Source organism: Marmota monax, unplaced genomic scaffold (genome assembly GCF_021218885.2).
Source record: "Marmota monax isolate L192 unplaced genomic scaffold, Marmota_monax_Labrador192_F-V1.1 WCK01_AAM20220418_F8-fsc00044, whole genome shotgun sequence".
Lineage (NCBI taxonomy): Eukaryota > Metazoa > Chordata > Mammalia > Rodentia > Sciuridae > Marmota > Marmota monax.
In genome coordinates, this window is record NW_026695198.1 from 12,348,790 (window position 1) to 12,370,416 (window position 21,627).

A 21,627-nucleotide genomic window follows, 5' to 3' on the forward strand; every position below is an offset into this window, starting at 1 on the left:
GGAATGCAATGGTGAGAGACAGTGTTCACTGTCACCATAAACAGCCTCTGTCCAACAAAGTTGTATATCACTGTTTCAGTCAGCCTTTTTTTACTGCTGTGACTAAAAGACCCCATCCAGACAAACTGTAGAGGAGGAAAGGTTTATTTGAGGGCTCACAGTTTCAGAGGTCTCAATCCTTAAAAGGCCAGCTCCATTCCTAGGGGCTCGAGTTGAGGCAGAACATCATGGCAGAAGAGTGGGGCAGAGGGAAGCAGCTAACATGGTGATCAGAAAGCAGGGAGAGAGAGAGAGAGAGAGAGAGAGAGAGAGAGAGAGAGAGAGAGAGAGAGAGAGAGAGACCACTTGCCAGATACAAATATATACCCCAAAGCCATGCCTCCAATTCCTATGTCCTATAGCCACAGCCTCCTACTTCTGCTACCACTCAGCTAATCCCTATGAGGGGATTAATTCACTGATTGGGTTAAGATTCTCACAACCCAATCATTTCTCCTCTGAACCTTCTTGCATTGTCTCACATGTGAGCTTTGGGGGGATACCACATATAAACCATAACACTAACTCTTCAGCATGCCAGAGTTTAACACTTTTGCTCAGTCACAGACTCAGTTCATAATGTTGATGTCGGAAAATAGCTCAGTTGAAAGTGATTAACCAGAGGAAGTACCACAGCCTTAGTCACAGGAAGACAGGTAGTCACATGTACTTATTGCCACATCTGCTGTATCACATGAGAAATTTTGATTTCACACCCAAAGTGAAAGAATAACTTCAAATCCCATAAATAATACATTGAAGAGAGAAAATTCATTTGAATGCTGTATGTGGAGAGGCCCTGCTAAGATAAAAGGTTCTGTTCAGTGTTTATCTTGCTGCCAGAGAACAAGGCAAGCACTGAGGCAGACCTGTAATTGACCCAAAAGTGTACATGAGAAATGAACCAAGAAAAGCATGCAGTTAAAAGACTCATAGGAAGAGAGCAGTAAAGTAAAAGTCTGGCAAATCTGCAATTCGAGTGATATGAAAATACGTTTGATCCAATATACTGATGTACTGAATTTGTATGAAATTCAACCTCTTTTCCTAATGTGTACAGCAAGGTACAAAAATAAATTTGAAGTTAATGCTTTGCATCCTATCTGTCCTAGACAAACAAAAATCTACAATTAACCAGACTGACTGGTTACAAGCTTCATTGGAAACTCTAGGAAGACAATATGTTCCTCCACTGAGCCGAGAAGGTGAAATCTACAGCAAATATTGAATTTATAATCTGAGGTTCTTATTAATTCTGATCTACACAAAGACTAGTCTTTTTATAGGACCATACAGTAGTGTGAGAGCATTCATCTGATGAATCTTACATGAGTAGATATTTAAATCTACCTCTGACTGAAGACTATTATCAAATATAAAAGGGGACAAAAAGATTGTCATTTAACAAAAGGTCTGAGAAAGAAATTGTACCTAGAATAAAACACTCATTGTTTATAACAATCAAGAAATAAAACAGTAAAAATAGTTAATGCTAGGCTTTGATATTTATAATATTTCATAGATTTATCTTGTCAACTGTTTTTTCTTAAGAAAATACAGTGTTTAAGATATTTTTAAACTTTATTCAGAGCATACTTCCAATAGATAGGGAGTTGCCCAAGGAGAAATGTGTCAGTATAAATCATATTAAAATTTACATCTCACCTTTTATAATTTGGAATTAAAATATGGAAGTTAAATATAGAACTTTCACTTCCATTCTTGATAAAATAACTTAGAGACTTGCTGTCTCACCAAAGATAACAGGCAAAATACATGAGGAAAAATTTTTCAGGTATTGAAAAATAGGCATCACAGAACTATGTCCTGTGAGAGAGGGAAATCACACAAAATAAGCTCCACAATAATCTTAATTTTCTTTCTGGGGGCATATACCTTTGTAGTTCATGTTAAAAGAGCCCTTGTAAAACTGCAGTCCCAAAGAACCCAGATAAAGAGAGCAGAGTTCCAAACTCCTGAGGTACCTGGAATTCACAGGTTAGAAAAGTGGGAGCAACACAGAAGGTCACCCCATAAAGCTATATAAATCTTAAGTTGTTGGTCAAGGGCTGTGCTATGCATCTGTGGATTGTGTGGAGTTGGCATGAGGATAAACATTTAGATCAGTGGACCTAGAGTCCAAAAATATACATCTGCATGCATGTATGCATCTCTGTGTGTGTGTGTGTTTATAGGAACTGATACCAATGAAATCAATGGGGAAAAGAAAAATGACTTTGTAATTAATGATGCTTGAACAACTTGATAAACATATGAGAAAAAATAAGCCATACATAAAATGGATCATATCCCTAATCATAGAAGCAAACCTTATGTCTTCTAGAAAAAAAATGAATATCACTACCATGAACAACATTTTGTAAAGAAGATTCAAATGACAGTAACCAAAATAAAAGAAAATGGGAAAAAAAAGACAAACTTGACCTCACCAAAATTAAAGGGGTACTCTTCAAAAGTTACCTTTATGGGCATAACCTCAAGAGAAATGATTTGCAATCCATGTATGTGACAAAGGACTTATATTCATAATATGGATTTTAATAATTAAAATAAAATACAAGAATTAAAAGCATGGTCCAAGGAACTGGAAATCTTAGAAAAAGAGTGACCAATGATGCAGCTCTAACCCAAGCCTGAAGGCCTGAAAGCCCCACTAAGGGCCACTGGAACTAGTCTTAGAGTCTAAAGCCAGAAGGACCAGAATCTGAAGTTCACAAAAAGCATCAGCAGAAAACTTGATCGCTCAGGAAGGAAGAGCCAGAGAGATTACAAACTTTCTTCTCCTGCTGCTTCCAAGTCCATCTCAGCCCCCAGCCTATCTGGTGGTCATCACCCACATTTGGGACCATTCTTCCCCACTGAGTTTTGCTGACCCACATGCCGATCTTCTTTGGAACCCCCCTCATAGACACACCCAGAGGTGTGCTTTACCAATTCTCTAGGCATCCCTCAATCTAGTCAAGTTGACACCAAAAATTAACCATCACAGAAGCTATTGCTAATTGTATATATTTTTGATCTTCAAAGTTCTAGAGCCCTTACGGTCTCCTTTGGATATTAATTTTTATGCATGATCTCCAAAACTTGGTTATGAGGTAGGCTTAGTCTTTTGATATTATCATGAGTTCACTTATTGATTTAGTCATGTGATAAACAACAACTAATCCAACATTACTGATGAAAAATTTACTTTGAGTTTTTATGAGGTCAGACAAATCAGTTACTTCCAATCTCTTTGCAGTAGCTACATGAATTTTTAAATACATACAAGCAATATGCTAATCAAATTTTTATAATTTGAGGATTAGGCACATCTTGTGCAACCTATGAAGTCAAGCAGAATTTCCTGTTCATAGCTCTGGTGTATAAAAAGATGGGGCCCATTCTTTTATCACTGATCTTATGACTTTATCCGTTAGTGAAGGAAATAATTTAGCCTGAGAATATCTAGTTTTCATCCATGAAAAATGAATACTAATGATAGCTAGTATTTATTGAACACTTACTGTAGGCTAGGCCATATGCTAACTGCTTTAAATATAGTATTAGTATCTGATTTGTACTAAAGAGGGAAAAAAATAGCAGCCCATCCTCATTCACAGATAAGCCTTAGAGAGATTAACTGATCTCACAGCGATAACCTGACTATTCAGGGATGAAGCCTGAGCAGTTTTGAGGACAGAATATCCAACATCAGAACTTGTGTGGTTATAGCTTTATCTGCATTTGTACTTTTCCTCACATACCTTTTCCCTCTTGAACATGACCTGCCAAAATGACCAGATTGCCAATCTAATCAGTTAGGTTTCTGTGAAAAGAGAAAAGACTATCACTTGGAGAGTGAAATGCAAAAACATCAACTCCAGAAGTTTTTTATGTCTTTATAAGGAGGTCATTCTGCCAGGCTCAGCCACAGAGACAACCCAAGACACCTTGGGAAGGACTGAGCTGGGTACACAGAAGATAATTTGCTATACTGCCAAATATATCTTCCAGCTGGGTTTCTAATGTGAACTTTGTGTATCAGAGAAGGGAATTCACAGTGACAGAACTGTTTTCTGTCACTTGTGTGCTGCCAGGACTCCATCAATCCTGCTTGCCAAGCAAAATGCCCCTGACAAGGTTACCAACGAAGTCGCCCTTAAGTGATTGGGCACAGATGATTATTCCATAAGCACTGGCGGCTCTGTGTGGAAATGCTGGCGACTTGTATACACAAAGCAATCTCAGAGACAGGAGTTTCATGGTTATAAACAGAAAATAATCTACTGCATTCATCCTGTTGAGCAACCATTTTAATGCCAACAGACTACAGTTTATCATCAACAGAATACAGAATATGCTTGCAGCAGACAAGAACGGCATTATAATTTCTTGCTACCAACTCTTTGATTATTCTGTGTGAGGAACTCAAACTGATGATCACAAAACTGTGTTCTAAATTAATGCAGGTAAAAAGAAAAATAATCATGCATTTCCCTCAGAGTCATGTGATATCTATCCAGGCAAGGAAGTAGATATGCTCAGTAATTAATTTGTAAATAATTGTATTTAAGAATAAGAATATTATTTACTCTAAGAATATTATTTACTCATCACAAGAGAGTGTAAGCTCTCTAAGCAAAAATAATCACTTGCTCTCTATCATTACACACATGACAATGGGGAGGTGCGATGACGTGGCGGTTCTTCAGTATTTCAGCTCAGCACTCTTGGGAAAGGCTGGGCTACAAAGTAAATGCCAGCTTTGAAAGTTTGCTTTAAAGAAAAGTGGTCTTTTGGTGTCTATCTGGCTTCATTCTTCCAGCTCACTAACTCCTATTACTCAGGGGAATCCTTAAAATAATCAGTGCTTCCTTATTCTTGAAGAGAAATAGAAGAATCTAGAACTAAATCACTGAGGTTTTTTATTGTCCTCATTACCCGGTCTGATTTTTCTAAAAACAGGATGGAAAGGTGGTGATTACCTGTTAAACTGGTGCTATAAGGAAAAATTTAGGAAAATAGGATTAGTAAGGCATTTCACACACTATTTTTTCAACAGCTTCAATGGTACATAATTTATATACCAAAAAAAAAAAAACAAAACACCTATCATAGGTGAACAAACCAATGATTTTTAAGTAAATTTGAAGAGTTGTGCAGCTCTTACCATAATGCTGTTTTAGAGCATTTCTATTACCCCCAAACTTTCCTCCCTTTTAATTTCAGTTAATTCTATTCCTACCCCAGGCCCAGGCAACCCCTGAGTTGTTTTGTCTATCCATTAGACCTGCCTTTTCTGGGAAATTCATAAAAATGGAATAAAAAATATGTAGTCTTTTGTGTGTAGATTCTTTCATGTGATATAATGTTTTTGAGATTAATCTATGTTGCAGCATGAAAAAAGTAATGCTTTAGTTTTTATTTGGTGTACAGTGTTCCACTATATGACTGTATATCACATTTTGTTTATCCAGAAATGATTTCATAGACATTTATATTGTTTCCAGTTTGAAGCTACCATGAATAATGTTACCATAAATATTGGTACAAGTATTTATGAAGGCATTAGTTTTCACTTCTATTTGGTAGACTCTAAGAGGAATTAATGAATTGATGGTCAATTTCTTCTTAATTTTGGGGGAATAAGATAAGCTGTTTTCCAGTATAGTTGTACAGTTTTAAATGCTCATCAGCAGTGCATGGGCATTCTCACTAATTTTTGGTATTTTCAGTCTCTTCTATTACAGATGGTCCTTGACTTACAATGGGATTACATCCCAATAATCCAACATAAATTGAAAAAAATGTTGAGTTGAAAATACATTTAGGGGCTGGGGTTGTGGCTCAGCATTAGAGCACTTACCTCGCATGTGCGAGAGCCTGGGTTCGATCCTCAGCACCACATAAAAATAAATAAATAAAATAAAGATTGTGTTCAACTACCATTAAAAAATAAATACTAAAAAGAATAAAATACATTTATACACTTAACCTACTGAACATCATAGCTTAGCAACCCAGTACAACTTTGGGCATTGTTGTTTCCACGATGTAATCATGTGACTGTGGAGCTAGGGTTTACTGTGTAGTGTTACAAGGCAGTGTCAGTACCCCCACTGCCCCCAAAACAGATCAAAATTCAAAGTAAAGTTTCTACAGAATGCATGTGGCTTTTGCAACTTGGAAAATGGTTATTTTGAACCATTGCAGATTGGGATGCTTTCCAAATTCAACAATGACAGAAATCATCCAATTAGAAAATGGGCAAATATCATGAACAGGTGTTTCAACTAAAATGATATACAAATGGTAAACCAGTACATGAAAAGGTGTTCAAGATCATTAGCCATTAGGGAAAAGCAAATTAAAATCACAGTGACTCACTGAGACCCTGTCTCTAAATAAAATATAAAATTGGGCTGGGGATGTGGTGTGGTAGTTGAGTGCCCCTGAGTTCAATCCAGGGTACCCCTCCTCCCTGCAAAAAAAACACACATAAATTATCACACATTTCAAAATGGCTGAAATAAAAATTAGTAATAACACCAACTACTGGGAATAATATACTGTTACCAGAACACACATACACTCCAGTGGGATATAAAATAGTACAGCCACTCTGGAAAACAGTACAACCATTCTTTTAAAAACTAAATGTTTAACTACCATATAAACCAGTATTTATTTGGGGCATTTATTTTCCATATGAAAATCCATGTTCACACAAAAACAAATATTCTTAGAAGTTTTTTTCCTCTGTAATAGCCAAAAATTGGAAATTTAACAAGTCCTTGGCAAAACAAATTAATACCTTCATACCATTGCATAATACTCAGCAATAAAAAGGAAAAAAAATATTGATTCACTTAACTATTTGAATTATTTGCAGAGAATTATGCTGAGTGAAAAAAACTTAATGCCAAATGGTCATTTATATGATTTCATTTATATAACATTCCTGAAATAAAAAATTATAGAAATGAGATTAGTGCTTGCAAGAAGTCAAGTATAGAGTGAGATGAGGGGGGTTTGAGATGATTAAAAGGCAAAAATACAAAATAGAGCTGGCGATGTGGCTCAGTGGTTGAGTGCCCCTGAGTTTAATCCCTGGTACCCCAACCACCACCACCAAAAAAAAAAAAAAAAAAACCAAAAGAAGCAATTGGTGGGATCTCTGTGGTGATGTTCTTGATTTTATATCTTGATTTTATTAATGTCAATTCTTTTTTTTTATTTTTGGTACAGGGGACTGTATCCAGGGGTGCTTAACTACTGAGCCCCATACCCAGGCCCCTCTCTTTTTTTTACAATTTATTTGGAGACAGGGTCTCACTAAGTTGCTTGGGGCCTCCTGTCTCAGCCTCGGGAGCCACTGGGATTAATGTCCACTACTTTAATGTCAATAGCTTAACTGTGATAGTGAACTGCAATTTTGTGAGATGTTTCCACTGGGGAAAACTAAATAAATAAAACCTGGAATCCCTTTGTTTTATTTCAGTTACATGTGAATCTACAATTATCTCAAATTTAAAATGTTTAGTTATAAAAGTTAATTGGAAATGTAATCATTTATTTTTAGATTCTGAATTCTGCTCTGGTGATTTATGTACTTTTCTTTATGCAAATTCCATGTTCTCTTGATTGTTGTGATTTTATTGTAAGTTTTTAAATCTGGCAGGGTCAATGATCCAAATTTGTTCTTAGTTTTCAAAATTTATTTGGCAATTCTAGTTCTTTACATTTCCATTAAATATGTTAAGATCATCTTAGCAATTTTTTAGGTTGCATTTTTTTCTTTTTTAATTTATTTCTTACATACATGATAATAGTGGAGTGCATTACATTGATATTTATCCATTGACAGCACAATTTTTTTGTAACTCTGTATATAAAGTATGTTCACACCAAATTATGCCATTATACATGAGCTCTCTTTCTCTCTCTCTCTTTTTTTTTTTTTTTTTTTTGCATACAATTCTTAATTTTTACAAAGAAGACTGCTGGGAATTTGATAGAGATTCTGTTGAACCTGTCAATCAATTTGAGAAGAACTGACATCCTGAACTAGTTTTTCTAATCCATAACCTTGTATGATCCCTAGACAGATAAATTGTGTCTTCTCTTTCTTTCTAGATCAATGTAGCTGAAGGTTCATCAATTCTATTATTTTTAAAGAACAGATTTCTGATTTCATCAATTTTCTCTAATATTTTTCTATTTTCTACCTATTGGTTTCCATCTTGTTAATTCTTGATTTTGCCTGCTTTGGACTTAATTTTATCTTACTTTTGTAAATTCTGGAAATAGAAACTCAGATGATTGCTTTGAGATCTTTTATCTTTTCTATAATGGGCATTTGAAGCTATAAACTTTCTTCAAAGCACTGCTTTGGAAGCGTCCCTGGTATTTTAATATATTGTGTCTTCCTTTTCATTCAGTTCAAATGTTTTCTGATTTCTCTGATTTACTTTTTCACCCATGCCATTCCACTGCAGTTTAGGTTTGCTTTGTATTTCTCAGGAAATACTCATGTATTTTTCCCCACACCTGATGAAGTTTTGCTTTTTCTCTCTTTCTGCTTTCAAGTTTACTGTTTCAACAGCTGAGTATGTCTAAATAGACAGTTTTTTTGTTCATTTGTTCTGTTTGTTTTACTTGGAACTCATAAATTCTCAGAATTTTGGTTATCAAATTTGGAAAAAATGTTAGCCACTAGCTCTTCAAATATATGTTTTCTGTCCATTTCTCTCTCCTCTCCCTCTGGAATTCCCATTGATAAGCTTGATGTTTTCTTACAGGTCTCAGAGTTTCCATTCATTTTTCTTAAATATTTCTCACTTGATCTCTAAGTTGGATACAATCAAATTGGATAAATATATCTTCTAGACCAGTGATACTTTCTCTTATCATTTTAATTCTACTGTTGAATTGTGTTACATTTTTCATTTCAATTAATATCTTTTGATTCCAGAATTTTCCATTTGTTTCTTTTATATAGTTGCTCTTTCATTATAACCAGTATTTCTGATTTGTTTGCCATTGATATATTTCCCAGGTTTTCTTTTGCTCTCTGAACATATTTAAAATAGTTCCCTTGACTTCCTGGTTTGCTAAATACATCTGAGCATACTCAAAGATGATTTATAATGTCAGCATTTCCCCTGAGCATGGCTTGCACTTTCCTGTTTCTCCAAATGTCTTTGCATAATATTTTATTGAAAATTGGGCATTTTAGATTATATATCTTAGTATTTTTAAGTTCATGTGTGCGTGTTTGGATTGTTATTGCTGGGGGGGGGTTGTTTATTTGGTTTGGTTTTAGTAACTTCTCTAAACTTCATTTGCCATATCTGTAGCCCCATGATATTCAGCTCTCTGATTTTTATATTCCTAGTTTTACATTATAGCCTGATTCTCTATGATTTTCTCAAATGTCTGCATGGTTTATTAGGTAGCCAATGACTGGTTAAAAGTTATGTTCAAACACCTCGGGCCATCAAAGTTTTCACCCTGTGTTGACAGACCCAAGTGTGGTTTGGGAAATACATGTGAAGTTCAGGTATTTTCAAGTCTGCTGGCTTCCACTGTGTGTGTGTGTGTGTGTGTGTGTGTGTGTGGTATATGGGGGGGGGGTGCTTTCTCACATCTTTCTTGAGCATGCACGTAGCTTTCCAGATACCCAGCGTTTTAGTTAACTTTTGCATTGCTATGACCAAAATGCCTGATAAGAATAAGTTAAAGGAAGAAAAGTTTATTGGGGGGCTCATGTTTTCAGTGGTCTCAGTCCGTAGAGGGCCAACTCCATTGTTCTGGGTCCAAGGTGATGCAGCACATCATGGGGCAAAAGACCAATGGAGAAAAGCAGTTCAACTCAAGATGATCAGGAAGCAAGTGGGCAGAAAAGGGCCACAAGGAAGATGAACCCTTCCAGGGCGCATCCCCTATGACGGGATCCTCCATCTACACCCCATCTGCCTACAGTTAGCAGATGAGAAAGTAGAATGGACAGATGAGGTTGCAGCTCTTACAGTTCGATGATTTCACCTCCAAACATTCCTGCATTAACACAGGAGCTTTTGAAGGGGTCACCTCACATCAAAACCATAACAGCCAGGGATGTATGGAATGCTTGGATTTCTCTTAGGTTACTCCTGCATTAAGTGCATAGCATTCCAACCAGCCAATAAAGGAGCTTATTTTCTCCCTCTATGGCTTGCTGCATTTTAGGATCTCCCTTTTAAATTTCTTGACATCCTATTAGTTTGCCACTTCCCTAACCAAGGGTGCAAACTCAGGTAAACCCCATTCACTTTTTATCCAATTTGCTACTTTCACTGGTAGTTACTGAGAACAGATTTCTCTCCTTCCACTCTACATCCAATCATCCCTCACCGGTGGAAAAGGTGCTGGTTTTCACGGTCAGCCCCCACCAGAGGAGAACTGCCATGAGAAAGGGCCATTCCTAGACTAAAATTCCACACTTTTGCTGTTCATTCATGAAGTTCAGAAGTTTTCTTCACAGATAGATGCTACTCAATTTATTATTTTCTTTCAATCAATTTCCAAAGCCCAGAAATGTTTTTGGTTATTTGTCAAATTTTGTAATTATTTTTGTGGAAAGTGTATGCCAATCACTTCAGTAAGACATCTCACGTACAGTTTGTTTGTAATTCTCTACTTAATTATCTCTTTATTATGCATGTCTTTATTGATCTTCCCTTTCCTCAGTTTTTGCTTTCTTAATGTTTTCCAGTCACTATATTTTTCTGGGAAAGTTAAAATGAAGGAAATTGTATTATATGTGGATATTATTCTATAATTATAACACAAACTGCATATTAAGACAGAAAGAGAATGTACAAGAAGGTTAATAATAATCACATTAGGGTATACAATGGTAGGTGATTTTTTTTCTCAGTTTTATGTAAGGTTATTATGTTATTATTCTTGGTAAATTGTATCTACTGGAATTTTTTTACTTCTTAACTTGGAAGAAGGAGAATCAGGCCATTACCCATGAATTAAATTTATAATCAGTGTGTACTGGATCAGGGTGATAGGGAACTAAGAGATGTGAGTGGTGGGAACATAAGGTTAAGTGAGTAGTTCTGTAAAATGAGCCCACTATGCTTTCACTTTTAAAAAGCACTTTACCTGTAGCCCTGTCTGACTGAAGTCGACAGGGTATGTTACATTCCCCAGCAAACCACCTGTTTTCTGTAGAAAAAACGCAGGCCCCAAAATGCTGATAAGAAGAACATCAATTACCCTGATGGGAGGGACTTGATCTGTGACCCTTACCCAGACCACTCCCAGAACTCAAAGAGATACCATAAAATCTGTTAAGAATAGTTTCCAATTAGAAATGCAGCATGAATCAAAGTGACCTACAGTTGTTATGCACAATAGGGACCTGAAAGCCTAATGTCATCCTGCTATCAGTCAAAAGTCAAGAGGTGGACCTGGGTGGAACTCTCTGGAAACTTCCTTGGGACTCCTAATAAAACTGGAAGCTCAGTAGGAATGTGCCATCCCTCTTCTTTCTGAGGAGACCCATTCTTTCCCTTGAAAGTGTCCTCTCTCCCTTTTTTATCCCTTTTAATAAACTCATGTCTATTACTCAGAGCATCTTTTGGGCATGATTGCAAGAATCAGGGGGAAGGAGGGCCTTCATGCTACCTCTATTTTGCAGAAGTCCTGTGCTCTGTAACAAAAGCAAGAATATGCAGAGGTAGAATAAATGAAAGAACTGTCGCCAAGACAACAAGTTTGACAGAACTGAATGAATGTGTTGATGTCTTTAAGGGGCAGCCTAGTAGGGGGTCAGCTAAAGAGGCATAGAAAAATAAGAACCACAGAGTCAGTGTTAGCAGTGTCCATCTAAGCACTGTCCAGGAAGACAGTATCCTGTCCTGAAAAGGATATCTGTGTGGTACATTTATCTTCATTGTGGAGGTAGGTAGATCCTACTAGTTTCTCTTCATGCCATAGGACAGTTTAATTTTATAATTAACTCCTCTGTTCTGATGCCATACACACCAAACATCCTTCTGATTACAATTTGGCTTCCCTGTAGCTTGCCTTTGAGAAACAAATTAGCTAGCCACAGCATGCCAATGTCCCCTCGGCTTTCTTCTTCTAAATTGAAACATTAGCATCCTAGGGAAAATACAGCATTAGGACAATGTGAGATAAATTTGAGTCTCTGGAAATGATCTGAAATCAGGGAGACAAGGCAGGTGGCTATGTTCACAGTAATGAAGCAAAAAGGACCTTAACAATGGCAGTAAAATAGAAAGAGAAATACAAGAGACATTATGTGGAGAAAATTGGCAGGACAAAGTGGTTGGATGGGATAGAAAAGGGGCAGGAATCAAAGATGACACCAGGATTTCAAGTCCAGACAAATGAGAAATTGATCATCATGAATAGAAAGCAGAAAACCAAGAAGAGAAACCAAGTGGGGAGTGAGGTAATTGAAGAGTTTATTTAGACAGGCTAGATTTGAGTGATGGTTAAAGACACATTGAGAATATTCATTAAGCAGATGAAAGAGTAGAAGCAAATTCTGGGAAATAAAATGATTTCAAAGACTCTCGTCCTGGATGTGGATCCAGTGGTTGGATCATAAAGTGAAGAGTCTGGCATATGGGAGGTCTCTCTGGAAGAGAGCAGGTAAGGAGATAGGAAAAAGGAGCTGTGGATGTAGGGCTGAAAACATCAGATAAAGGAGACAGACAAGGAAAGCATCAGGCCTACAGGCTGTGGAGCCCAGCGTTACCTCAACATAAGTGATTTTTAAGAGTCGTCTATGCAGCTTATTAAAGTTACAGATTCCTGGGTCCCAACCCAGACATAGCATAACAGAAATTTCAAAATATGGTCTCAGGAACTGACATTATAACAAGTTCCTCTTTGGATCCTTATGATGAGACAAGCTCATCAAAAAATATGTAATGCTGCATCTGGCAAATTTCTGAAAACCACAGAAAGAACAGTGGGTGACCGGATAGTAGTAGGGAGTAGTTAAATGAGGCATTAGGAATAAGCATTTCTTTTTCTTTTTTGAAACAGGGAAATACTTTGGGGAGAGGAGAAGGAATAAAAAGAGAAGTAGTAATTAAAAAGCTGGGCGAATGGTGACCCGGTGGCTGGTGACTGGGACAGTTAACTTGCCAGAGAAAGTCCCTCTCAGAGAGAGAATTGCTCCCTAGGGGCCGAGGACACCCTGATTTGTTCACATTTGTTCCCGGCCTCTAGCAAATGCCTGACATGTCACAGTCCCGTTATAAGTAACTGAGTGCAAAAATGACTCAGGCTTGAGATCCAGGGAACAGAAGATTAACCTTAGAAGGATGATGGTTCTTACTTTCATGCTACAAGAAAGGATGGAAGGATGCCTAGAATAGTTTAAGGGACAGGAACAAAATAGTGCTAATACTTAAAGAGCAGAACTTTTTTTTTTAGTTGCCTTTTTTTTATTAGTTGCTCAAAACATTACAATGATCTTGACATATCATACATTTGATTCAAGTGGGGTATGAATTCTTATTTTTCCACGTGTACAGATTGCAGGATCACATTGGTTATACAGCCACGTTTATACATACTGCCATACTAGTGTCTGTTGTATTCTCCTGCCCTCCCTATCCCCCCTTCCCCTTCCCTCTCCTCCCCTCCCATCACCTCTCTCTACCCCATCTACTGTAACACATTTCTCTCTCTGTCTTTTTTCTTCCCCCTCACACCATCTTATATGTAATTTTGTATAACAATGAGGGTCTCCTTCCATCTTCCGTGCAATTCCCCTTCTCTCTCCCATTCCCTCTCACCTCTCGTCCCTGTTTAATGGTAATCTTCTTCTCATGCTCTTCCTCCCTGTTCTGTTTTGAGTCGCTCCCCTTATATCAAAGAAGACATTTGGCATTTGTTTTTTAGGGATTGGCTAACTTCACTTAGTATAATGTGCTCTAATGCCATCCATTTCCCTGCAAATGCCATGTTTTTGTTATTTTTTAGTGCTGAGTAATATTCCATTGTGTATAAATGCCACATTTTTTTATCTATTTATCTATTGAAGGGCATTTAGGTTGGGTCCACAGTCTAACTATTGTGAATTGTGCTGCTATGAACATTGATGTAGCTGTATCCCTGTAGTATGCTCTTTTTAGGTCTTTGGGGTATAGTCCGAGAAGGGGAATAGCTGGGTCAAATGGTGGTTCCATTCTCAGCTTTCCAAGGAATCTCCATACTGCTTTCCAAATTGGCAGGAGCAGAACTTTTTTCAGTTACCAAAAATTACGTAAAAGAAGCAAGAAAAGAGAGATGAAGAAGACAAACAAGGAAAGAATCAGGGCGGTAGGTCATAGAGCCTAGTGTTGTCTAAAGATAAGTGACACTAGGTGTCTTCTATATGGCTTATTAAATTTAAAATTCCCTAACCCCAACCCAGAAATATTGTTGCAGAAATCTCCAAGGATGGGTTTGAAGAGACGTGTGGGGAAAACTTAACAGTATAGCCAAGGGGAAATGTGTGCCCTTGTACTCATTTTAAACATGGCTGCTCTACCTTGTGCACCATTTATGTTTTTACAAAAGTGGGAACAAACAAACAAAAACTGTGTCCCATTAGTAATGGATTTCAAAGTCACAAATTAAAGATGGAGAAATTGTAAACTAGTCTCTTTAAAAGAGTGAAGGGTTATAATAACTGGACTGAAAGCAGCAGCAGTGGCTGATTTTTGTGGAAGCAGAGTAAGCCTGGCAGTGATTAAGAGAGGAACATTATGAAACTCAATCAGATTCTCCACATTTGCTTTCCTGATTGAAAAAAAAAAAAAAAAAACCAAAGGGATGTCCTCTGGGGTCTTTTCCAGGTGTTGGCTAACAGAAGGCAGGACTGATAAAGCTGCTGCCTGATGGTTGGTTAGAGCTGGCACTTAATTCAACATGCTTTGCTCACTGGAAGTATGTAGAAATGCTGCAGCATTGTGTGAGAGATTGAGCAAACCCAGAAAACTCAGGTTGCAAGGCACTGAATTCAAACAGCATTAAGTCACCTGCTAAGGCTGCAAATACAGTTGTAGATTCTGTCATCTCCATGCATACTACAATCGACCAGCCACTCAGACCCCAGGTTGTGACCCCAACTTGAACCTATCATAAGGGTGTTTTGACTTAGGAGAAGATGGATGGAAAAGGTTACAACACACCTGGAAGTATACCAGAAATTTAGCTTAAAGAACAGATATACTTCAATTTTATGTAAGTGTTTTCTGCACTTAGATTGCATATTTGTCACTAGCTCAAATGGATTATCAATGTCATGCAATTTATGTTAATTTACATGGTTATGTTGCTCCATCAAATCATTTTATTTGCTTATAATTTCACTAAAATATGATTGGTGAAAGGAGTAGCAAGCCATTGCTGATTTACCCTCCAAGGAAAAACAAGAACCCCAGGGATTCACAAAAGCTGAAACAACTCAGTGATAAACAGTGAGGTATATTCAAAATATGTCCTTCATCAACACTTTCAGATATTGTCACATGTTAGTTATGTGCCATACCAGCATACTACAGGGACACAGCCACATCAATGTTTATAGCATCACAATTCACTATAGCTAAACTGTGGAGCCAACCTAGATGTCCTTCAGTAGATAAATGGATAAAAAAAAGTGGCATTTATACACAAAGGAATATTACTCAGCATTAAAAAAGAACAAAATCATGGCATTTGCAGGTAAATGGATGGCGTTGGAGAAGGTAATACTAAGTGAAGTCAGCCAATCTCCCAAAAAACAAGTGCCAAAAGTTTTCTCTGATATATCGGGGATGATTGATAGTGGGGTAGGGAGGGAGAGCATGGGAGGATTAGACTAATTCTATTTAGGGAAGAGAGGTAGGAGGGAAAGGGAGGAGGAAGGGGATTAGCAAGGATGGTGGAATGTGATGGTCAACATTATCCAAAGTACATGTATGAAGACTTGGATTGGGTGTCAACATACCTTATATACAAACAAAGATATAAAAAAAATGTGGTATATATGTGTATTAAGAATTGTAATGTGAAAAAAAAGTACATGTATAATGGCATAAATTGGCATGAACATACTTTATATAGAGAGATATGAAAAAATGTGCTCTATAAGTGTAATAAGGATTGTAATGCATTCCACTATTGTCGTGTATTTAAAAAAATAATAAAATCAATTAAAAAAGAGAATGTCACAATGACACCCATAGCACTACCAAGTGATGGTCAACCATTCATCATTATGTAAGAGCATAATAAAAGAGGATGTACTAAGCAAAAAAGTGGAGAGATGGGTACAAACTTCCCCAGCTTAAAGCTCAAATAATATGCCATTTTGACTATGGGCCAATTTCTTATCACAAAACACAGCTCCTGCTAATTATTATCCCAAAACTCTCTAAGCTTTTTCATTCCACAATTCTCCACTTTAGATATGAGAAGAGAAAATCCATTTGTTCTGCAATAAAATATAGTCAAACACTCTATTTAGTGTCCTACAGATATACCCATGCTATAGATGCCAAAGCAGACAACACTCTTAATCAAAATTATTATTTGAAATTTTTTGAAAGATATAATAGAAATGTACTCTTTCATACAGTGTATTCCTTGAGAAGTTTCACATTATTCTTTTTAATCAAGTAGTTCTCCTTATCCATGGTTTTGCTTTCAATGGTTTCAGTTACATGAGGTTTCAAAATGCTACACGGAAAATCACAGAAGTAATGCATTCACAAGTTTTAAATTGCATATTGACCTGAGTAGTATGATGAGATCTCATGCCATCCTGTTTCATCCTGCCCAAGATATGAATCGTCCTATTGTCCAGTGTATCCACAATGTATGTGCTACCCACCTACTAGTTACTTACTAGCTGTTACAGGTATGAGATCTACTGTCATGCTATCAGAGTGCTGCAGTTCAAGTAACCCTTATCATTCTTCATAATGACCCTAAAGTGCAACAGTAGGGTTCCTGGCAATTTGGATATGCCAACAAGAATCTTTAAAGTGTTTCCTTTTAGTAAAAAGATGAAAATTCACAACTCCAGAAAGAATAAAAGTATACATGCTGAGGTTGCTAAGATCTGTAGGAAGTTATTATTGACAATTTCTTACTCTGTCAAATTTATAAATTAAACTTTATCACAGGTATTAATATACAGGAAAAACCACAGTATACACAGACTTTGGTACTACTCAAGTTTTCAAGAATCCACTAGGAGTCCTGGGGAAAAAAAAAAAAAAAAAATATATATATATATATATATATATATATATATATATATATATATATATATCTCCTCCTCTGAAAAGCAAGTGGAGGAAGACTACTAGATACTTAATAATGATTCCCTCATCCATCTTTCATAAATTCATAAATCATATAGATAGCATATTAGATCAGGGAAAAATACACTTTTGCTTATAAGCTACTGAATTTTATTCTCCGGTGCATCATCTAGCAGAGGTAATAGCCTCCCATAGCTTCTGCCAGAGTCGGGTGTTCTTTCCTAGCAGAAAGAAACTGTTGAAATATAAATTCATGAGTGAGACACAGAGAAATGAGGCAGGGGGCTTTCAAGCAGCAGATCTCTGGAACAAGTTCCATCTACAAGAGAAAAGGCAAGGGATTGGGATGAAAAGAGCCCTAAGGTGTTTGGGAACAAAAGCACGATCACCTCAAGCAAACAATCCCAGTCTAGGTGATGCCCTAGATGAGGGTGTGAGGGTGTGAGGTGTGTGTGTGTGTGTGTGTGTGTGTGTGTGTGTGTTTATATCTTGATATGAAAAGATAGCATATATTTAAGTTATATACAGACCCTAAACTGTATAAAGCTGAGGGTTGTAATAGGGGCTGAGTACTTTGATGCACTCCTAGAGGTTGAGCATGATTGTGTAGGCATGTTTGATCGCTGTCTCATGTCAAGTCCCATGCCAGTTCCACACACCAGAAACCAATATGCTGAGATATAGAAACCCAAAGTCTAGTCGGAGCTCAAAATGTTTGACAGAAACACTGAGATTGTGGCCAAGGACAGATTAGGATTACCTTATCATTAAGAATAATGCCACTATAAAATTACTAGAACACAGGGAAGTAAAGGCTATCCTTCTAACTGTATAGAGAATGTGCAAAAAAAAAAAAAAAAAAAAAACAGGGCTGGGAAATCACAGCCCTGGAGCACCATAGAGGAAGGGTCTAGGTGAGAAAGGAGCTAGGAGATGCAGGCACAGGGGACAGTGTGGGACAAGGCACTCCTGGGAAGAACTGGACCCTGAAAGAAAGATGCACCCTCCCCCTGGAAGTTTGGTACTCCAATGTTGTTTCAAGACCTGCCCAGGACCAATTCCCTGATTCCTGTGAAGGAAAATCCATGAGAAGCAGATTTGGGTCCTGATGTCTACTTCATGTTATCCACTCCATTTGTAGCCTATTTCTCTTTATAATAATAATTATTATTATTTATATTTATTTTTTAGTTTTAGGTGGAAACTATATCTGTATTTTATTTTTATATGGTGCTGAGGATCGAACCCAGTGCCTTATGCATGGAAGGCAAGCGCTCTACACTGAGCCACAAACCCAGCCCCTCTTTATAATTATTTTTAGATCCTTCACCATTATCTGAAAATGTACATTTGTTTTGTGGATTTCTTACTCAACTCCCTGTAGGCAATGTTTATTTGCTTTGAAGGTGTCTTAACTATTTGTCATAGGCTGAATGTTTATGTCCCTGCCACCCCACCCCCCACCCCCATTTATATGTTGAAGCTAAGTCCCCAATGTAATGGTATTAAGAGAATGGGCTTTGGGAGGTGATTAGGCCATGAGGGTGGATCCCAGGTGACTAAAATTAGTGCCCTTAAGAAAAGAACCCTTGATGGTTCTCTGACCTCTTGCACCATGTGAGATTACAGTGAGAAGAAAATTGTCTTCCTTACATAGGAAAACTTAAATATAATAATCTTTTGGGGGGATAATAAGAACAGGATCTCAGTAATCTCCATCTTGTTGAATTTCCAGTGATCCAAGCACCCAATGTAAGTCTCCCGTATGTTAATGTCTAGTATACCTGACTGAGACCAGTGTTTCAGCATTGTTTGAACCTTCCTGAGAAATGAAACATCTAATAACTTTTTCTCTTTTTTAATCAGCAATGGTATTTTATTTGATTAAAGATACTTAATACAAATCTCATCATCTTATTCATTCTAAGTACATAGTTTGGAAGCATTGAATATATGCACGCTCTGAAACCATCACCACCATTTGTCTCCCAAGCCTATTCATCTTCCTCAACTAAAGCTCTGTGCTGATCAATGAAAAACTTTCCCTTCTCCCAGTCCCTAGGAACCACCTTATACTATCTTCTCTGTGAATTGGCATACTCTAGACACACACATATGTGGAATCACACAGTATTTGTCCAATTGTGACTGACTCATTTCACCTAGCTTAGTGTCTTCAAGGTTCATCCATGTTATAGCATGTGTCAGAATCTCTTTCTTTTTTAAAAAAATTGCATAATATTCCATTGTATGTATCTACCACATTTTCTTTGCCTATTCATCCAGTAATGGACACTTATGTTGCTTCCAATAGCTTATTTTTATTCTTGTTATGTAGGCCATTTAGTCTCTCCCATAGAAGCACATTGAGATCCTGCCCTTATTATCCCAAATATGTGGTATGCCTACCACCTTCAATTCATCCAGGCATGTGTCCTCAGGCCTTCAGTGAGTGACTATCCTTCTAGAGGACTCTGAAGGCCCTCAGCACATCTATGATCCTTCCCAGCCTTGAATTTTGACAACAGCCTCAGTTATAGCAAAGTCCTTCTCACAATTACAAACCCAATTCAAATATCAGCTGTTCTCTGTAAATCTCTTTCCTCAAACTCTCCCCTGATATATCCAAAATGCTTTGTGCACTATAACATTGCCAGTTATGATAAATTGTGTGTATGTATATAGATAGGTGTACACACACACACACACATACACAAATGTGTGTACCTATATGTATATAACTGTGTATATAACTATGTATATTTTCCCCCTCTATGTAATAGGTTTGCACAAACTATGTCCTTAAACCCCTAAGACTTAGTTCAGTAGCAGGTACATAGTTGATACTCAATAAGTATTTTTAATGAATTAATTAAAAAATGAAATTAACTAAAAAACTCTGTTTTTACTATTGCATAAACCTGAAAAAGTAATTGGAAATACATTGTATAAGTAATTTTCATCCTTTGTCCTCCAAAATAGCCTAGTGTGGTCTTCCTCCTGAATTTCAATATGAAGCTGTCAGTAAACAGGACAGCTCGTATCAAGTAAGGATTAGATGATTTAACAAAAGGAAGATTTGAAAGAGACATAAAAGAAGGAAGAGCTGTCACAGGCTGGCACAGTGGCATTGTCTTCTCATAAGCTGTCTGCTTCCTTCTGTGGTTCAAGGGCACCTGAGTACAAGGCTTCAACTCAGAGGGCCGAAAGGATCAGATCTCTATGCAAAGCTGACCCACACTCAAAGCGCAGGACTTCCTTTACTGACTTCCAACTCCCGGGGGCCTCAAGTAGAAACAGCATCTCTCTGGAAAGATGGAGCTGGCAAGATAACAGATGGGGGCAGCGGATCAAAACGTGCCTCTGAGAAGGAGCAAGTGAATGCTGCCGACTTGACAGCAGAAAAATGCTACAATTTATTTCAAGGAAGAAACATTCACTGAAACACCAAAAGAGATTAAATAAAGCTTTCTGCCTGTGGGCCACCTTAGTACTCCTTCAAAGTTTCAATTGTTATTTGAAAATATTGTGAATGTTGGCACAATTTGCTTTGACTAGCAAGGACCCAGCACTAGAAAAGAAGTGACTAAATTGCAAATGAGACGACTGACATAAATGTGTGGGGAAGACACAGATAAGGAGGCCGTGCTCACACAGTCAATTATTTTCATTTAATTTTCTTAACTGATCAAATTTACTACCCAGACATTAAAAGATTTTTCAGCCAAGAATAACCTGCAAATGTATTTTAAATATATGCATTAATATCTCTTACTATTAAAAGAAAGAATATGACAAATCAGACATTTATCCCCTTCTGCTGAGTCCTGGTGTTACATAGAAATGCTTCAATTGGCAAGACTTGGAGGATAGAAAGGGGATTAAGTGTCCCAATTTTTCAAAACTTCCAACCCAGCAGGTTTGGTTTTAGCAATTTTACACATTGGCCATCTGCCAAAGAGTTTTCATGACTTCAAAACATTTGAAAATAGACATTATGGAAAACTGTGTAGTAGTTCCTCCAAAGACTAGAATTAGAACTACCATAGGATCCAGCCGTCTCTCTACTGGGCACATATGCAAAGGAAAAGAATTAGTGTGTCACAAAGATCCCATATTTACTGCAGCATTATTCACAAGAGTCAAGATATGGAATCTAGCTAAGTGTCCATCAAAGGATGAATGGATAAAGAGGATGTGATATAAATACACAATGGAATACTATTCTGCCATAAAAAGGATAAAATGT